At 34.7% G+C, this 22716-nt stretch overlaps 1 protein-coding gene across 6 annotated transcripts in view; it reads right to left on the bottom strand.

Annotated features, from left to right (window-relative positions):
• LOC145691050 (uncharacterized) overlaps nt 1-13365 on the bottom strand; it is a 47070-nt gene extending 33705 nt beyond the window's left edge. Inside the window, exon 1 of one of the 6 annotated variants that reach the window (XM_081766677.1) lies at nt 13268-13365. The gene's annotated coding sequence lies outside the window, so the exon portion shown is untranslated. The other 5 variants (XM_081766680.1, XM_081766678.1, XM_081766681.1 and 2 more) reach the window with 5 other exon arrangements.
• Nucleotides 13366-22716: the final 9351 nt, after the last annotated feature.

Below are 22716 nucleotides of genomic sequence, written 5' to 3'. Positions count from 1 at the left end.
GAACTTCAGGCGGTTGAACAAATTGTAATACCGTTTGAAAACCAAGCTGCATACTGCAACTTTGATACGTGTTTAGAAATTCACGAGATAAGTGTGTGTTTGGAATGAAAAAAATTTTCTCTTTCAATTTTCGACACGTAGTTGATATTGCTACAGCTGTACAAAACACGGATCGTATTCAGCAGTGCGAGTGAACGAAATTAGCTTCAAGTTAACATGATGCTATCTAAAGGAATAGGTACCTCTCCAAGATCTTGGAATTCTTCAAATCCTGGTCACACACTAGGAAGTACAAGGCAGAACTTAATTTATTCAGTATCGCCAGAATCATCAGAAAAAGCAAAGCAAATATTGCTACATGTTAGGAATAATCGTCAATACGACAAGGAAAGTTTCAAATGCGCTGGAATCCATTACTTTCCTAATGCTTTTATACTACAACTTCATACAGAAATAAACGAACTACATATAGATGAGTAAGTTAATCAAAATGTACAAGAATTGAAACAGTAAGTACAACAGGCACATGAAATATCTTCCATATTAGACAAGAGTCAAGTGCAAGCCTTGTATCAAGAATTGACATTGGACACATTGCATTAGCAATCTCTGAATGAGGTATTAAAGAACTGTCGGGCAACGTACGGAAACATTTGAGTAACAACCTAGCACATGAAGAAAAATCACTTAAAATTACGTTAACAAGAAGCAGCAATATAAAAGAAGTAGATCTAAAAAAAAAGTAAGTATGAGACCGGTTCGGTGAATACTAGTGATTACAAGCTACTGACAGATTATGAAGGAGATTTATATTACACTTACAAAAAACAACATAGTACACCAACGAAACTGGAACAAGATAATTACTAGGACAAAAATAAAAGACACAATAAAAACCGAAAATAGTATAAGAGAAGACAGAAACTAACAAATGATGAGATATTAGATGTTTAAAAATATGTTTTGAGTTTAAAAAAGGAAGTAATTCAGTTCATTTTGAAGGATTTAAGGAACTGGCAAAGGAAAGTACTTAAATGTTGGGATATAATGACGGACAAAGAATGGGGTTTAAAATTATCGGGCGCAAATAAATGTACATGTAAGTACAATAAGGATGGAGATTGACGTCTATAAAATATAAAAAAGATGAGATCAAAGTGTACAGTGCTTTTTTTTTTTTTTTTGTTTGTTTGTTTTTTGATACAAGCGAAGAATGTTGGAAGTGAAGTGTTTTAGGATTCCAACATGCTAATAAGAAGAAGAAGAATGTTGCAATGTAAATGTGACTGTATATTTAAAGACGAATGTTGCTATATAAATATGACTGTATTTGAGTAAAATTAGGAGAGAAGTTTGAATAGATTTTCGACTGAGTTTAAGAATAAATATTATACAGGAAGTTGTTGGTATTCTGACTAAAAGTAAATTGTTGAGGATAAACGTGTTAAGATTATAAATTAAATAAAAGGTAATTTGAAAAGGTCACAGTTAATTTAATAAAGAAATAATGTGGAGTACATGGTAGCTAGTGGATTTAAGTGTACAGTATTTTTCGGTTACATGAGATAGATGAAAGAGATTACAAGATATTAAAAATCATAAAAAAGATAATCATAAAAGCGTCCTTCAAATGAAAATCTACTTTGTGTTTTCTTTCATATTTGTGCGGAGTTAGCAATCTTGGATTATACACTAAAATACATAGACCATGACTTAAAATGAAATGAAATGAAATCTCAATTTTACGTCCCGCAATTATATTCGTTAGGTTAAAGGAGACGGTGATGATGAGAAATGAATGGAATTGTGGAATAAATAAAGTGGGAGGAAACGGGAGATTAGGTGAAAAGACAGAAACACGGTGTTTGTCCGATACAAAGAACACGCTGCAAGCAGGGATAGAACCCGGGACCCCAACCACCGGAGGAGAACACTCTACCAATGAATCACCGCGCCCCCAGACCGTAATTTAATTCCTACATCATGTAGAAATGCTCTTTACTGTTAAGTTGGTTTCCTCATCCAATGGCAATGAGAATGTTGAGTGTGGCAAAAGCGGCCAGAAAATATGTCTGACGTTAGAATACTCCTAAATTTTAAACAGCAATTAAGCGAAGGTAACTTTTCTTTTTATGCAGGGGTCATATCACTGATTTCAATAGTTTAGCTCATTTTTCCCATTCTGTACTACAAACTCTTAGCAGCAAGCAAATTCTTTTGAATTTTTGAAAATAATTTGACAGAGATTGAATGTGTAAAAGAGGGGATCCATGCGGGAATCTTAAGAAAATATGCAATTGCTAGACTGAAGTCAGGAAAGCAAATTCACACAAAATTCCAACACAAATTTACATTCAATAAAGGAACTTGCTTCGACTTTTTTTTTTTTTTTTTTATATTTATGGAAAAAGTTCATATCATGAATCCATATAATATAGGGGAATGAATAGAATGAGGAATTTTTTCAACTATAAATGTTTAAAATACAGTAGGTAAAATAAAGTGCACGTTCTTACTTTTTGCATGTTCGTCTCACTAATCTCTTATTTTTTGTGAACTGTATATTATACGAAGACCTAATGCACTTTTTAATATCCACATATTCTTCTCATGTAAAATATAATACACCAAAATAAAGGGGAAACGTAAAGTTTCTCAACGATGTGCGAAACGTAATGTTCGCATTTCGAGGTTTCGAGATCTAATATGTCTGCATTTCGAGATCTAATTTTTTTAATATAGAAAAAGTTTCCTTTTAGACGAAGGAGCACAAATACAATTTAACCAAACCTAATGTTCGTAGAATTTCTAAATTTGTAATTTAATTTGGAATTCTTTTTCGATCCAAAGAAAAAGCCTGGCCTACATCAACTAGACATAAGCCGAGGTGAAAAAAACTGCTTTCTTGGAAATGCCTGTCTCTTATTTCCACTCTTATCGTTCATGAGCAAATGCAGTGGATGATTTCCCTCCCCCTATAGATGCATACCCAAACTGCCGCACGGCTGTACCAGATTTACACTGTCTCCCTGAGTTATAGAGCTTTTGTTCTATTTAGTGACCACTTAGCAGAAGTTCGTTTGTATGTTTTACGTTGTGTGCAGATTTAATATACAGATCCATACACAAGTGCATTAAAAACATACTTCTATGTCTTTGCATTCACTTTCTATACTTTGATGAATCACTTTTGAGGTGTGCACTTACATTCTTGCTGCGGATTCACTTTAAGATGCCTTTGCGAAAACACGAACTATCCTGCGGTACGTCGTCAGTAGAAACCACGAATGTTATCTTAAGAAAACGTAGCCGAACGAGCGTTGTTTGAACCATGCAGAGCTCGCTGTTTCCTATCTTTACTACGGTTCACAGGAAAACAAGGTATCACTGGAAAGAAACAATGCTACCTTTGCGAAACATAATTGAGCGAGTGAGCACGGGGCTCAGTTCTTTCTTAACTTTATCACAATTTAAATAACGTTTCATTGCTCTTAGTATCATGAAGTTCCAACCCTCTTCTCAATTTGTACTCATACTTATGCACTACCGTACACTACTCGTCAACGGCATTACTTAAAATTCCGGAAACGGACACAATTAATAATCTTCCAGTGTACAGGCCCATGTACTACATTACCAAGACTTTAATAGTTTCACGTCTAAACACTTGACCTTCTATCCAAGAAATGTCCATAAAGTTAGCTTGCACAAATTTCAAATTCGAAAAAAAACCTTAACCAAACTTTGTATCCAATACGTATTAATTTGTACAACCAATGGTCCAAACAATTTATTTTTCTATATATATATTTCTATATTATATTTCTATAAAAATGGTTACGTGCTAAAATATAACAGTAAACGCGTCGAGACATGCTCCCGCTTTATTGCGAGAATTTTAGTGGTAATATTTTTCTAAGAAGAACTTACTCTACACTATTTTATCTGTGAATTATGCAGTGGTAAGAAGAACATCGAAAATGTACTTTCGTAGTGATAGAAACTGAGATATGAATAATTTGTGAAACGTAAACAAAACTTGTATTTGTGCTTCCACTAGAAGTATTATGTTAGTATTTTAAATGCGAGTTAGCCCTCTGGAGGAAAAAGAAATGTTGAATCCAGTCTCCAATGGATAAAAGTGTAAAGCTGTGCCAAAACAATAATAGCTGTGTAGATTTCATTTTATTAGTTCGTAGTGGATTCTCAGAATTTTGAAAAATATATTACAATAAATTGGCGGCCATTTGCAATCTCATAGCTGCAATCTCTATGAAAGTCAGCGTTGCCAGCTTACCCTGTTTTAACTTTACGGTTTACGCTGAAATTATGGTTTCGGAAAAATCGCATTGATATTGAAAATTATAGCTTCTTTGTGTTAGAATTTTGTTTATGTTATACAATGGAGGGTTCATTTTGTATTAATTGTGAAAAACTGCAAAGAGAACTGAATGCAAAACTAGAAGAAATTCTATCGAAACAATTAATAATAGACATATTATCTAAAGACATTCTGCAAAATAATGGACAGATCTCTCAAAAAGAAAATACAAGTGCATCCTGGAGTGAAATTGTAAAACGCAATATTAATGTACACCCCAACTCGCAAGAAAGCAACACCCTTGAACAGGTGAAAAGAAACAATGTCCCTCATTCAGTGCATAATAGTGTTAACCAACCAATAGCTAAAAACTCATCGAAATTTGTTGGAAATGTTCGGCAGAAGAAAAACAATGTAAATGTAATATACAACAGTAAATACGAAACGCAGTTATTGGAGGACAAAGAAAAGGTCGAAACAAATAAAAGTAAACCGCGATATAATCTGAAGTCGCAAACTATGCGTAATGTAAAAACCACACAATATCAACAGGTAGGTTCACCAGAAGGCATTAGAACTCAGAATAGATTTGTAGTGCTTGAAGGTGAAATGGTCAAAGAACATTTTAAAAGTAGTACGTCGCAGGACAGGAAAAGTATTCCGAAATTCTTTGAAGATGGTGAAACCCATAACAAGCTGAGAACAAAATTAGACGTAAATGTGACTCGACAAAACAACAGAAGAAATAGGAATGCTGAAGGGAGTAATAGACAGGAAAGTGACCTGAAGAAACTAGTTATATTATCAGATAGCCAAGGTCGTGGGTTAGGTACACTTATGAGCAACAAACTAAACAAGGTAAGAACAGTTAACTTTGTTAAGCCAGGAGCTCGATCTGAGCAAGTGTTGAAGGACTGCGTACAAGAAACAGAAAAACTCACAAGAGAGGATTATGTGTTAATAATCACTGGAACTAATGATGTATCTAAAAACGAAGCAAATAGTGTAATAACTGCTTATGAAAGTGTATTAGGTAAATTAGGTAATACCAATGTTCTGGCTTGTACAGTCCCTCACCGGTACGACTTAATTGATAAATCTTGTGTCAATTTAGAAGTGAGGAAAACCAATCAGGAAATCATGAAATTATGTAACAAGTATACTAATGTACATATTGTCGATCTTGCGTCTCTCGACCGAACGCACCATACTCAGCATGGTCTACATTTAAACCGCAGAGGCAAGCTTTTCATTGTAGACAAGGTAAATCAATTAATAAGTAATAAGTCCAGTGCAAAATCATATAGTACAGTACAGTATAGAAATGGGCAAACAAAATCTTTAGCCTGCAAACAGGTTACTAATAATACAAAGGTAACGTCTAAATGTACAGTTGTAAAAGATGCCTCTAGAGCTTTGAACACATTTCAGTTCTCCAACGTAAGTTTTAGTTTAGCTATGGGGAATGGACTGCTTGAAATGCACAGTGAGGATAGCCAAATGTTGTTTGCAGCAAAAGAGATGCTTCACAATTTGGGGCGTACATCAGTGACACTAGTAAATCTTAATAGTGAAAAGCCAGTACATAACCAAACATGTAACATTAAAAAAAGGAGTACAGATACATCTACTGAGAGTTCGCAATCCATGGCTTTCTTTAATGGTAACGCAGAAGGCAATGAAAACGTTTCGGAACACAACAAAAGAAACACAAAAGTTATCCTCCCAATTTGTCAATGCATGACACCACAAAAGAAACATACACATTCAACAATAGGCGCCCCAAGTAGTAGTACGCGTGTGACCAATCGACAAAGGCGATTACCCGAGAAACTCAGGAATAATGATTTTTTATGCGACGACACAATAATATCACTTATAAAGTAGTTAATGGGGAACATGTATCTAAGTTTGATGAAAATCTAAGCATCAAAGAGATAACAAATGCTCCACTCATCGACACTGATACCTCTTCTAGGTCAGTATGCTATCAACCAAACCAATATAATACAGTTGAACTAAAGGTACTACATCAGAATATACAATCCATCAGAAATAAAATAGATGAACTAGACATACTAATCAGAAACGACACTGAGCTGATGAACCCAGATGTAATTTGTATTACCGAACACTGGTTGAGGGAAGATGAAATAGAGTATACAGTCCTACCAAATTATATATGTGTTGGTGGATTTTGCCGGACATTCAGTAGGTGCGGTGGTGCTTTAATGTTTGTGAGAAAAATATTAAAGTATAAGGTAAAAAACAACAGCATGTATCTGAATGAGGAACAGACATTTGAGCATGCAGTAATAGAAATCGAAAAATCAGGACATAGGTTCATTATAATAGTCATGTATAGAACACCTGACAGCTCCTTTCCCCGTTTTATTGAAAAATTAGAACAACTGTTATCTCTAGTTAAGAAAGAAAGTAAACCAATCGTATTATGTGGCGACCTAAACATTGATTTCCTGACACCATCAAATCACCTAACATTATTATCAAACACTTTGCAATCCTTCGGCCTACAACACACTATAAACACTCCAACCCGCATTACAGAAAACTCAGAATCTTGTATAGATTAAATTATAATAGATAATGAAACTACTTCCTTTAAAGCAAATAATCTTAACACATCACTCTCCGACCATAATGCAGTTCAAATAAACATAACACTTCAACCCCAAGATCGGAAAATTGATAGAAAAGAATGTAAGTGGGCAAGAAACTTTCATGAAACGAACGTGGAGTACTTTCAATATCTTCTTAGCAAGGAAGACTGGACGGACACACTACTAGAAAATGACGTAAACAATAAATACAGACAGTTCATTAATACAGTTAGGCACTATTTCGAAACAGCCTTTCCACTTAAAAAGATAAAGGTATATTCTCACAAAACTAGATGCAACTGGATAACACGAGGCATAATTAATTCCTGCATGAGAAAGAAACAACTACATACAATTGTAAAAAGGACGAATAATAGGAAACTAAAAGAATATTTTAATAAATATAGGAGTATTCTTAAAGGTGTAATAAAAGAAGCAAAGAAAATGCACACATCAAATAGGATATCTAAATCTGATAACAAGAACAAAACACTATGGCAAGTAGTAAATGAACAATCAACCGCATCAAAAACGCAAAAAATAGAAATTAAAAAAATAATTCAGCATGGCCGAGAAATAACAAATAAACAACATATTGCAAACCTACTTAATGATTTTTTTGCCAACGTTGCGAAAACATACTCAAATTCTGAGTCTGAAAAGACTAACAACATAAAATTATCTAGTAATTTTCTATCTATATACTTAATACCTACCACAGAGTTAGAAATAAGATCGATTATTAAAAAAATGAAGACGAAAAAATCTTCTGGGCCCGACGATATTCCTTATTACTTGCTTAAAATGTGTGCCGAATATTTTCTTACACCGTTGACTGATATATGCAATTCCTCTCTTGAAACGGGAACATTTCCAGAAGATCTTAAACTTGCAAAAATAAGACCTATACACAAAAAAGGATCAACTACTGACCCAAGAAATTATCGTCCTATCTCTATTCTATCTGTTTTCTCCAAAATTTTAGAAAAAGTTATGTATAACAGATTGGTGCCCTTTTTGGAAAAGAATAATATCTTCACGAAGAGCCAATTCGGGTTTAGGAAGTGCAAATCAATTAACAATGCTGTAGTTGCTTTTCTAAGTGATATATATAAAGCGAGAGAGAGAAGAAATAAAATATATGGAATTTTTCTGGATCTCACAAAAGCCTTTGACCTTGTTAATCAAAAAATTTTATTGAATAAATTGCATAGTTATGGTATTAGAGGTCATGCTAATTTATGGTTCCACTCCTATTTGACTAACCGCATGCAATATGTAGAAATAGGTCCAACCAAGTCAGAGGTAAGACACATTAGGCACGGAGTTCCACAAGGATCAATATTAGGTCCTTGTATACATTTCCTTATATGTTTCCTTATATATTTCCTTTAATGTATACTTTTCCTTATATACATTAACGATCTTCCCGATTATATAGTTCCAAACAAAAGCGTACTTTTTGCGGATGATACAAACATATTAGTTGAAATTCCAAATAACATTTGCCCCGAGGATTTCATATTTAAGAACACGACAGATAAAATTACAGAATGGATAAAAGCAAACCAACTTAACTTAAATACAGCGAAAACAACTATAATGAGTTTCAATGAAGGAAAACTGAACTCTCTAAATATACATCAAATACGTATAGACGGGGAACTCATACAGGTATCTGACTCTTGTAAATTTTTAGGGATAAAATTGGACTCTAAGTTAACATGGGACGATCACGTGAATGATTTGTTGAGGAAACTAAGTGCAAAAATATATCTTATACGTAAAGTTAGTAAGATTCTAACTACAGAAACATTGAAAACAATTTATTTCGGATTGATTCAGTTAATTCTATCGTATGGAATCATTTTTTGGGGTAATACCTGTTATGAAAAGAAAGTGTTTACGATGCAGAAGAAAATGTTACGAATAATGTTATCAGTACCGTTTCATACACCAAGTAGACCACTGTTTCAGAAACTTAAAATATTACCATTGCCGTGTATATACATTCTAGAAACAACATCATTTATACATATGAATAAAAGAAACTTTCAACTCAACTCGGACCTACACGAATACAACACAAGAACAACCAATCATATTCATATCCAAAATTTCCGTCTAACAAGAACTCAAAATTCGTTACACCACATAGGAATAAAAGTTTATAATAAATTACCAGATCGTGTCAAACGAATGCCAAACTTGCAGTTTAAAAGACACCTCAAGTTACTGTTACTCAAACATCTTTTCTATGGTTTAGATGAATATCTTCACTGTGATCTTTCTTTATAATGTAAATATCAAAATTTATTTGAATTTTAAAATATATAAAACAAGGTAAATTTATATTTTCTCTAAAAGTACACTTAGTTTGTTTTATTGTTACGTATATATTTTATATTATTACTTTATATATTGTATTATTATATATTATTTTTTTAATAATTGTAATACTAATTGTAGCGTATCTCTTGCAATTATTATTATTATAACTTGTAATATTAACTGTATCTCTTGACGAAGCCATGAACGCTAAGTTCTTACGGCGGAAAATGAAATAAATAAAATAAATAAATAATTCGAACCAAAACGGTATGAAAAACTTCTCCCCAATAAGTACGTATAACATTAGAATTTGTACTCCCACCAATTTCGAAAAATTTGAATTCTTAATGACGGGCAAGCGTGACGTTAATTGGGCTTGGAAAAGTAATTGTTCTTTTCAATTTGAACCAAAGAATAACAAGGAGTTGTACCCAATATGTACAAATTTGTATTACTAAAATTAAATTTGTACCCTGCAACAATTTAGCGAAATTTGAGTTTCTATTACTCAGGCCAACTTGATGTCAAAACTTGACTAGCGTAACACATTTCTCTTACAAATTTTAATTTAAATGCTACCAAGAACATGTGCCAAATATGTACGAATTTGTATTATCAAAAGTAGAATTTTTACCCCAATCTGTTTCCAAAAATTTCAATTTTCAGTGCTCACTGGGCGCGAACGCAAATCCTTTTTCTTTCATTTTTTCGAATCGGACAAGCTTGAGTAAAAAATCCGCATTGAATTCGTAAAAAGGACACGAAAAATTCGCATATAATCTGCATCATCAAAACAATGTATGAAATAAAGATTAGAGGTATTTACTTAACGAACAGCCAATTTTTCACCAACCCAAACCTTCCAACGAAAGGGCTTGCTCAGAATCAAAATGAAAATTTTCTAGGAAATTTTTGGAGAATTTGTAACAATAGACTGAAAATTGAAACTGCACCAATTCAGTAAATGTGAAGACTAACTCAAATATGTTGATCTATTCCATATGAAGATAGTCAACATATTCTTATTTTTTAAGTTCGACGTCCGGACTTTGCAAACGAATTTTTGACTGGTTCCATTATCGGCAAAATCAGAATTTAGATTCTGTTATCGAAACGGAGATATGAGAGAATGGTGAGGACTTCACAAAAAACTAGTCCTTTGAATGAGTTCTATATTAAAAATTAACACTCTCCATGACCACAGACAACTGGAGAAAAGAATCACGCACTCAAAATGTATTTTGGGGTACTCAACATGTCTAGATATTTGACCTCTTTACCCCCACCAAATTATAAAAAGCCAATGATACCTATTTAATCTACCACCTCCAGAGTCAATTGTTTTGTGATAATGCTTTCCTTTATTCTTTCTAGCGCTGTGAAATAATACCATCAGCCAGCTTGATTCGCCAAAGATATTCAAATTTCTCTTAATTAATGGGGAGTACAAATTCTAATTTTGATTGCATATTTTAATTTTCGCGGTAAAAAATAGTTTATATTAAGATTAAGTACAAATTATTGGTATGGTTTCTATTCGAATTAAAAAAAAAAAAAAAAAAATTTGAAGGCAAGCTTAATATCTACATCGCACACTATGTAATGTCCAAATTTCTCAAAATTGGTGTCAATACAGATTCTGATTTTAGTGGTACATATTGAGTGATGGTGATATTCCAACAGTCTATACACTGTGAATTATGACTGCCTAAACGTGAAAGAATCTGTAAACTATCACACATAATTTGACTTTTTTTTTTTTTTTTTTTACATAGAATTCCCAGCCAGACGTTAAGCCACAAAAAACTTCGATAGCTTTCACGCATTTTTCGCATTGTTTCGTAAATGATTCTCACTGGGCGACATAAAAATAACCCAAATGGCATAGTGAAATTTCATGGGGGCAATAATTAGCATTGTTCGAAAATTTCAATTCTTTTACGAATAGCGTATAAATACGGTGTTCACATGTATGTATAAAAAGTGCAGTACAAGAAACACAAAACAACCTGTACTAGGTGGACACTAATAACATGAATCTTATATAACCATCCAGGGAAGGGCAAAGCTGAAGAACCCGAGTGCTACCTACGGGGTGCGTCTCAAGGTAGCAGGCGCGTCAGCGACAGTTCGTATATACATAAGCAGAGTATTAAAACTGAGTAGTTATTCAGAATGATACGAGTTTCATTACCACTTGACATGGTTTCATACTAGTAGCGTTCAACACGTAAACATAAAATAGAACTTCATTACAGTGTGTACAAATACACCGCCGGTTGAAAATAGTTTTAAATACAATCATCTCTCATATGCACTCACTTATTTTACCCGTACTGAAGCACTTGTAGGGATATTGCACTAGTAACCTTAACTTATAGACATAAACTACAGGTATATTACTTTGTATTTAGTTCTATCGCTTAAAGTAAATTATCCTTTATAAATGTTTTTCCATGAAAATGATTGAACTTTACCTGCAAATCTTTCAAAATGTGGTGCGCCAAAGGAAACCAACACCAAGTACACATACATGTTATTACCTTATGGTAGAATACGTAGATACCACTCTCCACCTTCATTTTTGTTACAACGTAAATACACATCTTAGATATCATGAACTTCATATTTCAACTATCTCCACACTACTTTATTAAAACATTATTAGAAATTTCTGACAATGTTTAGCAGAAGCCGTCCAGCTATTTTTTTTTTCTTTAATGATATAATTTCGGTAGTTTGTGTTCCATTCGGGTAGTTTCGGCTACTTTATGTTAGCTTATATTAGTACAGGGATGCATCATAATTTTCGAAAAGCGAAAAAAATTTCCTTATTTCTACTAATATTGGGTTAGTTTAAGCTCGTTCAGGTTAGTGTAAGTTAGTTTAGTTTAGTTTAGGTTTGGTTAGATTATGTTAGGTCTAAGTACATCCGTCTTCCATTTCTCTCGTAACTTTTGTATTTTTTTACGCATTTCTGGGTCCAGTGTGCTAAACATTTACCAAAATTTATGAATTTTGTTTACAAATCTATTAATCTGTATATTATTGTTTACATTATATATTATTATTAGGGACGAATGAGATGAATTTAAACACATTCATGAAACTCAGGCCCGTATCCACGGGGGCAAGGGGGGCCGGGCCCCCCCTATACTTTGGCTAGCCCCCACAAAATTTCACGGTAGGCTTGCAAATGAAATATAATATGGTGCTGAAGTATATGATTGTGTCGGGCCCCCCTAAATTTTTGGGCAGGCTACGGGCCTGATGGGACTTAAAGATAAGTGACCTGGTAACACATTATACAATTTTATGTCTAGTACATCATAGTTATTCTTCGACTTATTGGGCCGTATGCAGTCATTTCGAACGTGATTGAGTTGAGTTGATTTTAGTTTAGCGTCCCGTTTAGCAGCGAGGCTATATGAGACGTGGACCTACTGATTAACGTGGAATCCGAACCACACGATCGAACGTGATTATCGCCACACTAAAGAGTTCGACTAACGTAAGGTTCCTGCAGTAGTCAGGCTCTTAGTATGATCCTAATCACACCTCAAAACGACTCTGCATAAGGCGGATTAAGTCTATTATATGGTACATCTATAAGTTTATTGTACCTTGTATTGCACGAATGCAAGTTCTATCTGTACAGTAATTCAGGTAGTCTGTTTTTGACAAAAGGTTTATAATGCACTGTTCGAAGTGAAGTTGTCATAATTCTAATTACTTTTTTCTGTATTAATAGGATATCATTGATACGTGAAGCATTTCCCCAAAAGAGTATACCGTATGAAAGAATGCAGAGTATGCAGTTCTTACGTAACCATCCGATACATAATGTTTCAGTCATTTCAGAATAATAATTTCTAGTGAATCCCTTGAATTTCATTTATACTACGTTTGATATTGTTATGTAGCCCGGAGAAAAGTATTCGAGAACAATGAGAAGGGCCGTTAGGAGTAGAAAATCTTTGCTTGAAAAACTAACCTGATTTATAAATATAAACATATAATTTATTTACTCAGAAGAGAAGCCTGGAAGGTCTTGTCTTGTCATTTCTTGTCGTAGAACATTACTGGTCAAATAGGTAGGTGCACACGCTCGCTAGTCATGTGTGCTAAGATTATAAAAATTGTCAAATGAATACCCCATACGGAAGTTTTATGATTCGATAACAAAATTGAATAAAATAAAGGACATAATTGGGAAGAAAGGACACAATCGGAAAAAGGTCAAGATCGGGTAAGAGGTTCAGACAGTGAAAGAGCGCTGAAAGCCAAGTTGAACAGAGCAAAAATTAGAAGAAAGTGGGAAATGTAAAATGAAAAAAGGGTAGAAAAAAGAAGGGGATGTATATACCTGTAAATGTAAAAGAAATTGTAAGAGTAGCGTAGGTGTATAGGAGATCCCACTCAACTCTCTTGCTCACAGAACACTAAAACAAACGAGGTACTCGCCCTAAAACGACCACTGTCAACTCCCTTCTGGGAGGGATAAATTATTGACATAAGCAGTATTGCCAGACTAATCAGTAGGAAAAGCAGGAAACTCGAAGATAAAGAAAAAAAAGCAGGAGAAAGCAATAGACATATACAGTGGCGGCGTTACATTTTATATACAGAGAGGACTTTAGCATTATTAATTGGGAAATGGTTAAACCCACCCAAAACAAGTACATATTGGTCATGTGTAAAGAATGTTCCTCGAGGTACATTGGAATGTACATGATAGGTACGTGAGTAGAGCAATCATGTGAAATACACATGTAAGGAATAAGGTTACTTCCGCCTAAGTACGTGCATGACACATGCCGAGGAATGTATCTATTATGTGTATATCACGTTCCGTGTATGTACTTGACACATTTACTTGGCATATGCCAGGAATGTACTAGGCATGTCAGGAATGTTCCTTAGGGCAGTGCTATTCAACCGGGGGTACGCGTACCTCTGGGAATATGTAATCCGAAAATAAACATATTTTGAAATTTCCCATGTTATTTTTTTGGGGAATGTGCACTTTATCCCCCTGTAAATAATCTTTTGATTTGTACACTTATTGTCCGTTTGCTGTTTCTCTATTTGTCTCTCTTTTAATCAACACATATTCTGCTTTGATTTCAAAATATGGTTATTTTCGGATTATGTATCCCCAGAGGTACGCGTACCTCTGCTATCGACTCTCGAAGCAAGAAAAATTAAAAAGCATATTTTATTGAACGTATAACTAATTCTTAGTGATAAATCTATCAGTTGGCAACTATGTGAGTGCTTTTACAGTTCATGTCATCTCTCCGACGCCAAAAACTGACTTTTCTTGTTTATGTGTGCGTGTGGAGAACAATAGCCTTTTGTTTCGAAGGCACTGAAATTTCTTTCTGCGTAGTTGCATGGAACATTCTAGAAGTTGCCATGTCATGCCACGTATCCAACCACTTCTAAGTTTGATCGTGATTGGACAACTATTCAATTATTAACCAATAGGGAATAGTGTTATATCCAGGACTTGCTTACTCATCACGTGCCTTGTGGTGACCAAAAAGTGCGTCAAGCAATCGGTTTAAGGATGGCTAAAGGAAGTCTAAACCATGGATAAAAGGAAAAGGGTTAATCATCGTTAGTTAAAGCACTCCCCGTAAAAATATATCCTTTTATACTTGAGATTTTTCTTTTTAATAAGGGTCATTAACCCTGTTTCTTTCATCCATGTGTTCGATTTCCTGCAACATGCCCGAAGATGAACTAGTTCATAGTTCGAAATCTCGCAGCCAGTTCAGCCTGCTCTGAATATTGCGTAGTTTGTGTGCACATTTTCACAAGTAAGTACCATCAGTATATGTAAGTACTGCATATTTTTGTTTGACTTACCAATGCCTTTTTGAATGCATTATTTTCCAACTTTTCTTCGATGATGCCAACCTCTTCCTCCGTTTTCAAAGGAAGACAATCTATTTCTATAGGATCGTCGGCAGAAACTCTTCCCTTCTCTTGATAGGAATTTGTCACTTTCGTTTCGAGTTCTTCAATTCTACGAAAGATTTCATTCTGTGCTGAAAGAATGGCATTGAGCTTCACTTTGGTAGCTGTGAAATGTCTAAGTGTAGCTTCGTTCAGTTCTAAAATTGAGAGAAAAGGAACAAAAATATATTTAGGGCAACTTTATATTTTTAATTCGCGCGTGAAATGTATATGTATAGTAATTGTCTGTTGTAAAAGGGTGGGTAACCTTTCTGAGACTTGATTTACAAAATCCCTGACTTACTTTCTTCATCACTGGAAAGTGTCTCTCAACAATTGAAAATAAATTTGTCAAGGATTTGTTTTGCGTGCCCGATGTGCTAAGGGTTGCCCTTGGGTGTAGTTTGTTCTGTTGGTCACAGTGTTCCTGTTCGCATACTATTAAGTATAATTTTGTACTCCAGAATGACAGCGTGAAATGATTCAGTAGGAACTGAGGAAACTTATGAGTAGAGATCGGATGGTAGGCATGAAGCGTATTCTTTAATGTTACAAAAATATAATAAAACTTAAGGCTCCAAAGCTTATCTGGATGGTTGTAAGTTCAATTTAAGGTAATTAACTTGGGCCTCTTTTGGCTCACATTAGCCATACTATTAGTTTAGTGCCTAATATTCCCAATTATATACTTTTCCTAAAAAATAAAAACTTCATTACCATAACAGTACAAATTTCTTGTTTTAAGAAAGACTTCAGCCCTGCTGATAAATTTACCATTAACAGAAGCTTATTTCCAGATCAATGTTAAGTTCCAGTCCGCGACGATAAAAAGAGTATAGGTCAAAAAAATGACGGTTTGATTTGCATATTCCTTTGGGGCCGCGGTGGCTCAGTGGTAGAGCGTTCACCTCTGGTGCATGGGGTCCCTGATTTGATCCCCGCTCAAGCCAATGAACTTTGTGATAGACAAACACCGTGTCCGTGGGTTTCCTCAGGGTCCTCTCGTTTCCTTCCACTTTCTTCATTCCACCAACTCACTTCTCATAATCATCGTGCCCCTTAGCCTAGCCGGCATAATCGTGGGATGTAAACCTCAAAGATTTCATTTCATATTCATCTTCTCTTTCCATAGATGCACCGAAGAAGTAGCGTTCTTCAGTGCTCGTTTGTCGTGCTGACGTCATTTGATGTTCATCTTGTAAAGGAGCAAGTACTGTCTTAAGTGTTTACAAGAAGTTTCAAATCTCTCCAAGAAAGGAACTTTTCTTCAAAAAGTGGTAGAGCTGTTTGTAATTTTAAAATATTGTAAAAGTTGCAGTGGTAAAAAATTTTGGACTGTGTTGAGTGAAGTGTCGTATATAGTGAAAATGCTGTATATAACTTATTTAGTAAACTATATATATATATATATATATATATATATATATATATATATATATATATATATATAACATTTAAAGAATCTATCTTTATATGAAAAAATATAATCTGCAAACAACGGGTATGTTCCTATATTATTGGAATAGTACCTATCACTTAAACTATAGTTTTTGAATTACATTGAACACTTATCTTCATTATATAGAGTTAAATTTTAGTGCCTATTTCCTATTTTTAAAATTATAGGTATCTATTTGCTGTATTTTAGTGCCCAAACTTTCAGGTCCACTTATATGGATTAAATTCACGGAACTGAATTTGGGCTTTCTAAATTCTGAAGACTTATAGCCGGATTTCATAATATAAAAGTTTTCTTCGAAACTATTAGAAAAAGATCTGGTCCAATTATTTGTATAATTGCACTTGATATCTTGAAACAAAGTAATTTTAAACTGTTAACTACGAAATCGGTAAAAGAAATCTATTATGGAACCGAGTGCACTCTAATTTTATAAAGTATAGTAATTTGACAAAAGTCTGATGTATCCTGTTACGAGATAGGTGTAAATTCTCTGGGAAGAACATTTATCTTGAAGAAAAACAAATACTTGCACCGTGGTGTTACGTAGCTACATTTGTCCATAGTGAAATAACCGAAGATGTATTATATTTACAGGCTTCTAATTAAAATCTTGATATAAATTTAATTGTAAATGTCATATAAAAACTAAATATTTAACAAAATTGTAAATTTTGTGATATAGCAATGTAGTGCTATAGAAGAGAATAGTCAATAGCAAACCTGCAACATTCTAATTATGACTCAAATTTAAGTAAGCAAGTGTTACTATATACTTTAATGTATTAGTCGCCAGTACTGTTTATCTTCTTTATGATGTGTTTCTACAACTGTCTCTGTTTGAGTACATTTGGTTACCATTATAGGATTTGAAAATCTGCTTCTTGAATATTTATTCTGTAGTGTAACTTTCGGCACTTTTGGTAATGTAGCTATAATACGCTCCTCCTCCTCTTCAATTTCGCTATCGTTCTTACTATTCCTATAGCATGGCCCTTAGCTGCTCTTAGTTTTCGATTTTGTTTGCTCATTTCTTCCGATTCTGTGTTCAAATCCGATTCATATTCTGCTCGCTTTAGTTTCTCTCTTCCTGCTGAGTATATTTCTGTAATATTAAAAACAGATCTTTAATTACATGAATGCCAATACATTTACATTATTTCAATTTGATTTCAATTTGCCTTAGTAGTCTGAAATGGAGGATATGACCAACGCTATCTACTGGGTATATTAGAATGTGCTTTTGGACCAGTACGTCCAATGAACACTACCGAATTTGCAATCGAGCCACGCGGAAATAAAGCACGTCTGTTAAACTTCTGACATTATCATAAATGTGTCTCGGAGATATACAGTTCTAATGGAAATTGAATATGCTATCCATTATCAAAGTGACATAATGAATGTTTGAATCATCCTCTATATATACGAACAGTTCTGAAAAATATGTCAGAACAAACGTTATTTCTATATTACTGTTGGATTTCTGGAAACGGAACTTTATAATGTTAGGTTCTTTTCTTACTACGTTTGAATTCCACTGTTTCATCTGTTCTCCTTTTCTTTTTCATTTTCTTCCTTTTTTTCTCTCTCTCTCTCTGCTTGATTTTTGAATATCTGTGTAATAGACATCCTTTGGTTTCAACTATTGATTGTGTGTGTTTCAGTTTCTCCCTACATCAACTTATGAATCTTGTTTCGTCTCGCTTTTGTTATTCCATCTTATCAAAACTAACTCATGTGTGCTTTGAAATTAGAATTGCGTTCATGTTAGCTAATTTTAGTATCAGAGAGAAGAAAGGAGGAGAGAGGGGGTATCTTTACCCGACACGATTATGGGATAAGAAGGTGTGTATTGGGTGGCCTAACTGCACGGCGCTAGTTGTCGCTTTTTTTTTTTTTTTTTTTTTTTTTTTGATGCGGAATGTACCATGGAGTTTGTAAAATTCCCACTTCTGGTTCAGTTTTCAATTCTTTTCATGTAGGTTAAACAGGACACATAGCTCTGTCCAATACTGAAAACTGCATGTCAATATCTAATAAAGTTACGGAAATATTAGCAATTAAACATTTCATGACGTCATAGGTAGATTCCTATACATATGGACTTTTGTGTATCTGCTATAAGGAAATGCATTTCACCAAACTAATATAAGTACATTTATAGAACAGAGGTTCTGTAGTAAAATATGATAGTACCCCTATGGGTTATTTGAGAATCCCACTACAGTTTCTACCAAAAAAAAAAAAAAAGTTCATCATTATTCAATTTCTTTCTGGTATCCTAAACAATACACTCAAATGTGTAGAATACGGAAAACTGCATATCAATATCTAATAAAGTAACCGAGATTTGAAGAATTGTATTTTTTATGACGTTATAAATATAGAGATTCCTATGGATATGGACCTTTGGGTCTCTGCTATAAGGAGGAGAAAAATTGAAAGTGATAACAAACCTTTTTTCAACCTTTGATCCCTCTACTTCAATTATAAACATATCATATTTTCACAAAACTAATATATGTATATTAATGGACAATCTAATGGGCATTCTTTAGTAAAATATGATGGTACCCCTAATGGATTAGTGAGAACCCCAGTATAGTTTCTAACAAAAAAAATGTCATTATTTTTGAAACAGTATGATTGCCCTTTGTTTTGAAACAGCATCATGGGTCGGATTCAATATTTATAATATGAATGAACTGACAAATTTGGATTTAATCCATTCGCTATTAAGAAAGTTACTGTATGCGACATATATAGTACAAGAAACACAGTTTACTATTACTTAGGTATACAAAAAACTATTATAGAAATAGATAGATATCGTGAAATCTCCGCAATAGGTAAATCAATAATCCTACAGAAGCTTCTTATAAACCAGAAATTATAAGCGGGCGCTGGCAAGAAGATGTGCTAAAATGGAGGTCGTGATAGAAATAAGGTTAAGAACCACTGAACTGGTCAAAACACTTATTTGGTGAAAGATTTTTTTTAAAGTAAGGCTAAGCAGAGGTGTTTTGAAGTACGAACAACAAGACACTTAGGATGCAGGTCTCATATAACATTAGGAATAAATTAGCCATTAAGTAAACTTTAAGCAGAGGTGAACATCTCTTTTTTCCGGTATACCTCTAATTCTTGAGTAGAGTTTAATGTAGGGACACTGACGAGCTTGTTAGAATTTTAGGAATCTCCAAAAGCCTTTTTGCTCATTAAACTATGCATAAATAAAAGAGCTAATAACTGAAACCTGGTAGCTGTTCACAGTGTGCGAATTAAATAATCTATATTGAGGAGGATAAAATTAGGCCAACAAGACAAAGTCTGAAGGTGCAAATTTCAAAATGAGACAATAATGAGTTACCCCATATATATATATATATATATATATATATATATATATATATATATATATATATATATATATATATATAACTCTATGGCCTATGGAACCCGGAGGTTCAATGCCGCGTTCACAAAAGCTCTCCACTGACTTCTATCCTTAGCTAATTGGATCCAGTTTCTACTTTGTACTCCTATCTCTGCGAGATCCATCTTAATATTGTTCTCCCATCTGCGCCTAGGTCTTCCTAATGGTCGTTTCCCGATGGGTCTTCCAGTCAAGACTTTGAAAGCGTTTCTACTTTCTTCCATTCTAGCTACATGACCTGCCCACCTAAGCCTTCTAGACTTGACGATCCTAACAATGTTGGGTAAACCGTATAAATTATGTAGTTCTTCGCTATGAAGTTTCCGCCATTTCTCATTCCCATTCCTCTTGGGTCCGAATATTCTTCTCAGGATCTTCTTCTGAAATACCTTCAGTCTATGTTCTTCCCTCAAAGTAAGCGACCATGTTTCGCAACCATACAGAACAACAGGCATGATTATCGTTTTATATATTTTAAGCTTCAAATTCTTCGACAGAATTCGCGACGACAAGAGATTTTGAACCGAATAGTAACACGAATTCCCTGCTTTTAGTCGACATTTAATTTCTTCGTAAATATGATTTTCGTCTGTTAATATCGATCCTAAATAATTGAAAGTATCCACTTTATCAAAAGTAATATTTAATATATATATATATATATATATATATATATATATATATATATATATATATATATATATATATATATATATATATATATATTCATCCTCACGGCATTGTCAAGGCTCTATATTTGTATTTTACATTTATTGTTGCAACCGGGTGTTACTGACTTCCGTATACGGTAGCCCGATCATCACCCTTGTTCTTCGCGCGCACAGTCATTCGAAGAACTGAAAACGTACTCTGTACACAAACAGTTTATGGTTGTGAACTTGGAAAGCCTGGTACTTCTGCTTGTCAAGGTCAAAAAGTGGGAGAAAAAAGGATGTGTAGAATGTAAAGAGGGTGCAACAGTGACTGATGCTTGTAAGGGAACATATTCATTTGTAGTTCGTGCACATTCCGCCTGTAGCGCTACTGTGGCACGACGTATATTGTAACTATATAACTCTTGTACACCGCTAGTAGGTCTATTCGCGTTAGTGACGACCGAAACTATGTTGTCAGCTCTGACTGCGATAAGGCACTGCCGTGCTGCTTTTCCTTCTCTTTTTTTCCCCTTTTCCGTTTGTGAGACGCCAAACATGTTGTTTTTGCTTGTTGCACGCGCTGAACGGGTTTCGGCGAGCGAAGTATTTAAGAAGTTGACTACATATTCTTGTTTGCGATAGTTTTAAATTGGTTAACTGTTGAAAAATATACGAAAATAAAGCTGTACTTGTTAAGGTGTATTAGTCGAGGACGTAGCTACTGACAGTGTTGATTACAGATTTTCTCGAGGAAGAATTTAATTACAGTAGAGGTGAAAAGGAGACGTCCATTTAGACAGCCCCCCCCCCCTTATCAGACTCAATCGGAAATGGTCTCAATCGTTTGCACACAAATGTGCAGGCGAAATTTTCGTTTGTACACAATTAAGGGCGCCGTCAGAACGAAAACAAAGTGGGGGCTGTCTAAATGGTAGCCCCCCAACAACATGCCCTATTCAAGCACAAATTGTCGCAATCATTTGTACATCGTTTCTACAGAAATGTGAAGGCGAAATTTTCGTTTGTACACAATTAGGGGCGCCGTCAGAACGAAAACAAAGTGGGGGCTGTCTAAATGGTAGCCCCCCACCAACAAGTCCTATTCAAGCACAAATTGTCGCAATCATTTGTACATCGTTTCTACAGAAATGTGAAGGCGAAATTTTCGTTTGTACACAATCAGGGGCGCCGTCAGAACGAAACCAAAGTGGGGGCTGTCCAAATGGTAGCCCCTCCCACCATGTCCAGTTGAATCACATATTGTCGCAATCGTGTCTACTTCGTTTGTACAGAAATATGCACGCGAAATTTTCGTTTGTACATAATTAAGGGCGCCGCCAGAACAGAAAAAAATGGGGGCTATCTAAGTGGTAGCCCCCCACCATGTCCAATTCAATCACAAGTTGTCGCATTCGTTTGTGCATCGTTTGTACAGAAATGTGCAGGCGAAATGTTTGTTTGAACAAACTTAGGGGCGCCGCCAGAACGAAAACAAAGTGGGGAGCTGTCTGAGTGGTAGCTCCCCACACGATGTCCAATTGAATCACAAAGTATCGCAATCGTTTGTACATTGTTTGTACAGAAATGTGCAGGCCACATTTTCGATTGTACACTATTAGGGGCGCCGCCAGGGCGAAAACAAAGTGGGGGGCTTTCTAAGTGATAGCCCAATCACCATGTTCAATTCAATCACAAATTGTCGCAATCGTTTGTACATCGTTTGTACAGAAATATGCAGGCAAAATTTTCGTTTGTATACAATTAGGGGCGAGCTCAGAACGAAAACAAAGGGGGGGCTGTCTAAGTGGTAGCCCCCCACCATGTCCAATTCAATCACAAATTGTCACAATCGTTTCTATATCGTTTGTACAGAAATGTGCAGGCTAAATTATTGTTTGTACATAATTAAGGGCGCCGCCAGAACG

The sequence above is a fragment of the Thermobia domestica genome, chromosome 7 (genome assembly GCF_964235325.1).
Source record: "Thermobia domestica chromosome 7, izTheDome1.hap1.1, whole genome shotgun sequence".
Classification (NCBI taxonomy): domain Eukaryota; kingdom Metazoa; phylum Arthropoda; class Insecta; order Zygentoma; family Lepismatidae; genus Thermobia; species Thermobia domestica.
The sequence above is the reverse complement of the archived record's forward strand: the minus strand, read 5'-3'. Positions and strand labels throughout refer to the sequence as shown.